At 34.3% G+C, this 7,274-nt stretch overlaps 1 pseudogene; it reads right to left on the bottom strand.

Moving 5' to 3' along the window:
* Positions 1 to 2,134: 2,134 nt before the first annotated feature.
* Positions 2,135 to 3,085, bottom strand: LOC106001218 (annotated as a pseudogene).
* Between the last annotated feature and the right edge of the window lie 4,189 nt (positions 3,086 to 7,274).

Genomic DNA, 7,274 nt, shown 5'->3' with positions numbered 1-7,274 from the left:
GCTGCAAAGCATTTCACAGCTAATATTTAGCAAGAAAATCGTTTCCTAAAATATTCCCTGAACAAGTAAATACTACATTAAAGAAATATATGAGGTCCTTAAAACATCAGCTGAACATCATTTGCACAAATGAAGTTCTTAAACCTAAAAATGTTCCTTCATGGAACTGCAACAATGAAAACATTCACTCATACTACCTAAATTGATCAATTTGTATTGTCCTTTATATAAATTTATGTAATTTTCTATGATCTACATATGTTGTGTGCCCATATTAATACTGTAGATATTTTCATCCACTGATTTCAAAATTGTAGCTTAAACACAATATCACATACATGGAATTACACACAAACTAATTTTTTTCCTTGCAATACCTTAATGAAAAACAAGGAGATGAAAACAACACCTTCATTTTATGATTTGACGTACAATTATAATTTATACTTTCCTTTTGCTTAATTTTTCTCTCCTAATTGGATATGTATCAATTTTTTCCCGTCAGTCATGGGGACTGAACTCTGGATCTAGGCACTGTCCCTCAGCTCTTCAGCTCAAGGCTAGGGCTCTACCACTTGAGCCACAGCACCACTTCTGACTTTTTCTGCTTATGTGGTGTAGAGGTATTGAACCCAGGGCCTCATCATGCAAGGCAAGCACTTACCACTGAGCATCTTCCCAACTCTATTTATCAAATTTTTATGCCATTGTAACCTCTTTCCTTTTGTAAATACAATTTGGATATGTTTGAAAACATTTTCATAAATTTTCTAAAAGTTTTGTGTGCCAATCTGGGGATTGAACTAAGGGCGTGGGTGCTCTCTGTGAGCTTTTGTGCTCAAGGCTAGTGCTCTGCCACTCAAGCTATAGATCCACTTTCAGCCTTTTTGGTAGTTAACTGGAATTAAGTGTCCCTAGGACTTTTCCTACCAGGACTGACTTCTAAACACAGTCCTCATATTTCAGCCTCTTGAGTAACTAGGATTACAAGAGTGAGCCACTAGCACCTAGAAGACTTTAAATAACTATGAATTGCTTAATCTTTATCACCATTTTGCAAAGATGATTTGTGAATTACAAAAATTACAGCATTTCTCATGATTTTAAATACTTGCAAGTTGTGTGATTACCAGCAGCTGGTAGTGATGCCTTATGGATTTTAAGGCTAATATTTAACAAAATTTATTGTATACAAAACCATGTATACAATGGCAGTATATTAATAAACTTATTTTATCCAAACGTTAAAAAATCTTCTTTAAAATAAAAACAATGTAAATCTTTTAAAATAAAACATATACTAATTCCAAGTTTCATAATCTCATGAATTAAGTTTCTATGGCTCCTCTCTGAAACAAAGCATAATGCTTTGCCACTCATTTCATATTTTCTGCCTTGCAGAATTCTCCCACTTGTCTTGTACACTGTGCATTATTACCAGAATACAGATTAAAGCAATATGACCATTTTTGTTAGCTAAACTTTTACATCATTTTTATTTCATTTCATCAATATTTGCAATTAAATGTATTCAGATTTTTCCTTAATAATAGTGAGCACCAATTGATTTGAATGTTAAAGAAGAATGGTTCTGAGATATACATAGAAAAGTATACATACCTCTTTTGGCAAAAGCTGATTTTCTGAAGTAGTTTGGAATCCTAAGGATTATAGAAATCCTGCTATTTTGAAATGCTTAAAGGGGAAACCTCTGTATAACTTGCCAACTGTTTACTTGTAATTACAATTTTTCTCCCAGTTCTCCTTTAATGTGTACTTTGTCTTCTTTATTATTTCAACTTCATTGTTAATAATCAATGCGTACTCATCATTAATTCATTTTAATGAGTTTATAATTGATACTGAATGTCCTAAATAGTTATTCCTGATATTTTTATAATTTTTTTCTTGGAAACATTATTTCCATTACACTGCTTTCCTGAAATTTCAAACAAATTTTGGACACATGTATGAAGAGAATTTGTATGAAGAGTTTGTAAATACACTGACCTTATGGACATACAAGTTTTTTTAAATTGCAATTTGATATGAAGTTTGAAAGCAAGAGCTTAAGACAGTATTGTAATCAAGATGGTTCTGTGTCACAAAATAATAGTACTTTGCACTTATAATGTTAGAACTGAGAAACTTGAGAAGATGTGGGCTTACTGGAATTTAGAAACTTATTTTTGAACTTCATCATAGCTGTTTTTACATCTTGATTTCGCAAAGTATAGATAACTGGGTTCATAATGGGTGTAAAGATGGTATAAAACACAGACAAGTTCTTCTCTGTCACAAAGCTGTTTGTGGCCACATGTAGATGAGAATGCATGGCCCAAAGAACATGAAGACATCGATGAAATGAGCTGTACAGGTCGAAAGGGCTTTAGATGAACCTCTAGAAGAATGATTCTTGATAGTAACCAGGACAATCACATATTAATTAAATACAAGAATAAAACAGGACAAAGCAATAATGCCACTTGTTGAGATCATAAAGAAGCCTTGAATGTAAGTATCCACACAAGCCATCTGGAACACCACAGGAAGGTCACAGAAAAAGCTGTCTACCTTGTTGGGGCCACAGAATGGTAATGTGAGAGCAAATATAACCTGGCTCATTGAATGGATGATTCCCACCACCCAGGAAGCTATCACAAGGGCAATACATACCTGGGGACTAATGATTGAAGCATAATGCAAGGGCCTACAGATTACAATAGATCTCTCAAAAGACATAACCATTAGTAAAATAATCTCAGTACCAGTGAAAAGATGCAAAAAATATCTGTGTAATACAGCCATTAAAAGAGATAGTTTTATGACCAGTTGGGTAGTCTGTAATCATCTTGGGAGTGGCAAAGGAAGCAAGGGACACATCAATAATAGAAAGGTTGGTAAGCAAGAAATACATAGGAGAGTGCAGGTGAGAGTCAGCAGCAACTGTGAAGACTATGAGGCTATTACCCACCACTGTTGCCACATAAAACAGTGAAAACACCATAAAGAAAAACATCTGTAGCTCCCAGGAATTAGAAAGCCCCAGAAAAACAAAGTCAGACACAGAAGACACATTGGCCATGACCAAAGTCTTGGCTAATAGGTAGAAAGAAGTCTGTATTAACAAAGAAAATAATAAAAGGAAGCATTATTTAATTGAAGTAAAAGTTCTATTACTGACTGTCTACTTTCAAAGACTTTCTCCTCTTTGAAAATTTACAATTCTATTTTATCCTTCTATTGGCTTAAAAGGAAATTATGTAATAGTAGAGATAAATCATTCTGTAAAACATGTAATCATATGGATTGAAAAAAAGTTTTGAGACAAAGTCTTACTATGTATTCCAAGATGGACTTCCCCTTCAAACTCCCAAAAGTAGAGGTAAGTAATGCTCTAAAATTCCTTGCCTGGAAATATCCTTGTGATTCTCAATAACCAGTAAATGGAAATTGCCACGCCGACTCCAGTGGAGTCTGCTTAGCATGGGAAACCATCTATCAGACCAAGATAGGGGCTTCAGAGACCTATCTCTGAGTTTTGGGACTTCACCAAAGTCTACCTCGGAGAATAGGGCTTCGAAGAGGCCTACTCCTGGAAAAAGGCTGGCAAACCCCTGGGAAAGATGTGTTTCTGCCTATCTTTTCCTCATAAGAGTGCCTACTAATCTTTTACTGTTTCTACTGCTCTTTGTACTTGCTCATTGTCAACGTTTCCCTATACAAAGCTCTTTCTTAAGAGTGTTGACGACTCCAATATCTGATGAGTGTCTTAAAAATATGACTAACTCACCAGAGTTAAGTGCTACCCTGAAGCCCCTCTTATGGAGGCTAGTAGACAAGCCATAAGCAAATATAAAAGTATTGGGGGTTTCACGAAGTCACTTCAGCAGAAGGAATTGTTTGTAAGAAACTTACAAGAAGCTGTAGGGCAACTAGAACAGAAGGAATGTATGGCAATTACTGAGATAACTACTTAGGAGAAAAAACTTCCTACTACTCTCTCATTTACTAAGAGACTTGCTAGATCTAAGTCTCCTTGGTGCTTATTATTTAAGAAGGAACAGGAAGGAAAAATCCTATGGGACAATTAAGGCTTCTATAAAAATAAGATAATGGTTAAATGGTGACAAACGTCGAAACCCATTATATTTCTTAGAGATAAGCCGGAAACAAGTGTCTTTCAGGCGACCAGCTGTTGACCACCCAAGAATGAAGCCCTGCAGCAAGATTGTGTAAACTTTTGCCTTTTCAGGCGACCAGCTGGTGACCATCCAAGAATGAAGCCTTGCAGCAAGATTGTGTAACCTTTTGCCCTTTCTTATGGAGACTTCTGTTATAAAAGTTTGCTATCCTCTGCATTAAATCGCACTCAGCATCCACTCCTAATGTGTGTGAGTTGTCTGTTTGCCATCTCCCCATCCTATTCCAGGTTCCTCCCCTAGGTGTCCTCCGTCGTCCCGACAGAATCCGGTCCGCGGCAGGAAATAATATTATACATATCTTTATAGTACTTCTATATTCATCCATCAACTCATTTTTATAATCGAAATGATAATGGCTAACATTTAATAAGCATTTATACTGATAATGTATTAAACACCTTCAGAGATGCCACACACACAAACACAAATATAATCATTTGGAATTTATACATGAAGATACTCTTACTGAAAAAAATATATATATAACTATATCACAACATCTTTTAAAGAACATTGTTTTGAGGCTATAAATACACTCATAGGACAGTTATAAATTTCCAGAGAACTGTTAACACGTTTTCAGATAAAAATTTGAAACTCAGAAAGAATTCCTAAAACACACAAGATTGAATGTCAAATTTACTACAAAAAATTTCATTTCTTTGGGTTGTCATTTTGCCTTTACTGAAATATCATACTCTTCCCTTTTATAATATTTGAAATTCTACAGTTTCAAAGTCTACCCTGTCTCCTAAAAGACTTCATGGAAAGAACTAGAAATATCAATCTCCTTTGTCTCATTTCTCTTTGACTTCTCCCACACAATATTCCAACATATGGCACTGTTATCTCAGCTTCATGGGATAAAGGTTAGAAATGAGAGTGGAATGGTCAAATGAGTGATGTCATCCACTAAATTATTTGTAATTCACCTTTGCTTACCAGGTCTATTGACAGAATCAGGACTTCAGATTATTTAGTATTAAGTAGCTTCTGACAAAGATCATAGACAGATTCTTAAGCACATTTTAAATAACCTACCCAATTCATTAATTATTGAGCATCCATAGATAAAGTGGATGTTTAAGGATTTGGGAATTGAGCAAGAAATAATTTTGCAATGGGATTTATTAAACAAGAACAATGTAGTAGTAAGCTCACTAAGAGAAGATTTTTCAAGAATCTTAAGAGAATCTACATTAATTCTTTTTTTTAATCCGAACAAAAGTAATTGAGAAAATGGAAGTTGGAGAAGCCTTTATTTCAAAAGATGGTAGAGAATACTAAGTACAACAAAATACAAAGCACAAAATAAAAAGAGTGGTCTTGGTCACTTGTTACTGTAAGTGAAAGCAATGCAGGATAAAATCCAAAGTCTTGGCTGTACTTCAATTAGAGTTCTTTGGAAATATTGAACATCCATAAATAAAGCATTGGTTAAAATAGAACCAATCAAAACTGTTGCAAAACAGCAATACTCACAAGAGAATATGTTGGAAATGATCTATACTACTTGGGGGGGGTGCGGATTGGAGGATGAGGGAAAATGTGAGAAAAATGAGGGAGGGGTAACAAGTTTGACAAGAAATGTACTCACTACCTTACTTATGTAACTTTAACCCCTGTATATCACCTTGACAATAAAAATTTTAAAACAAAATTATTGTAAAACTAGTTTTCAGGGATCATGGATAAAAGCAAACTCATTCTATGCTGTATATGCTTACTTGTGGTGAGATCAGATATTAACTAGAGATGTAGAAAAATAAAAATAATATTCTAAAATATTTTTGTCATAAAAGAAAACAAAATCTTATTGTAAAATTGTAGGCAGGATTATGATGTGTCAAAAGCTGTATTTTGTGTGGATTTATCTATGTAGTTATAAGAAAGGAGAACTTTAATGTGGGCTAGTATTAAGTGACATAGGTGTAAAGAATTAACTTTAGGGTATTAATAATATGAATGGAATTAGCCCTAATGGTAACTTTCATTATGAATAATAACTTTCATTATGAATAGATTCCTTTACTGGCTACTAACATATTACTATCCAGGATGTGTCTGTATAGAGCCAATTTTTAGTAATAAATTTTGGCTACCTTTTAGTACATATCCTATCCCTCAAGGAATCTTCCCATGCTGTGTGAAAAGCATCATTCCTTGGTGAGATAGTTTTAAGTTTATGTGTAACTTTCATATTGTTTTTTATCCCACCACTAGTTCCTAGGACAAAAAGAATAAATATAAGAAATATTTATTCTAGTGTAGTACTTATTGTAATGGAGTCCATTATTATTATAGACATAAGCAATATTGTTAAGATAAAAATCATCTCATAATTGCACATCATCTGAATGATTATACCAGCAGATTTTTTCCACTCTTGGGGTTTGAAATTAGTGTCTGGGCACTGACCCTGATCGTTTTTGTTCAAAGTTAGTGTTCTACCACTACAGTCATAGCTCCTTCTGGCTTCTTAGTGCTTAAAGATAAGAGTCTCACAGACTTTCCTGTCCAGGATGGCTTTGAACTTGATTTTCAGATCTCAGCCTCATGAGTAACTACGTTTACAGACATATGTCACTGATGCCCAGCTTCCTGCACAATTTTTGAAGAAAAAATTGAATTAAATGTACACAAAATTATAAAGATCCCCAAAGCAATTATTTAAGAGAACTAGTTTGCTGTTCATTTTATCTATCTTTATCATTTAATAGAAAGCTACAATAATAAATTTAGCCTAGCTTTTATCTAATACTAGACAAGTAGATAATAGAACAGACTTGATGGTCAGAGAAATTTACACATTTTTAGTAACTTATTTTCCAAAATAGTATACTGATAAAGAATATACTTTTCAACCTGGTGTCAGTGGCTCATGCTTGTAATATGAGCTCCTTAGGAAGACCTAAAATCTCTGTTCAAAGACAGCTGAAGTAATGAAATCTGTAGGCCACTATCTCCAATTAACCATTGAAGTTCCAGGCTGGAGGCATGGCATAGAGATGTGAGAAAGGAAGCCAAGCAAGTGTAAAGCCCTGAGTTGAAGTTCCAATGCCAGTATAA

This window comes from Dipodomys ordii, unplaced genomic scaffold (genome assembly GCF_000151885.1).
Source record: "Dipodomys ordii isolate 6190 unplaced genomic scaffold, Dord_2.0 Scaffold276, whole genome shotgun sequence".
In the NCBI taxonomy this organism is placed as follows: Eukaryota; Metazoa; Chordata; class Mammalia; order Rodentia; family Heteromyidae; genus Dipodomys; species Dipodomys ordii.
The sequence above is the reverse complement of the archived record's forward strand: the minus strand, read 5'-3'. Positions and strand labels throughout refer to the sequence as shown.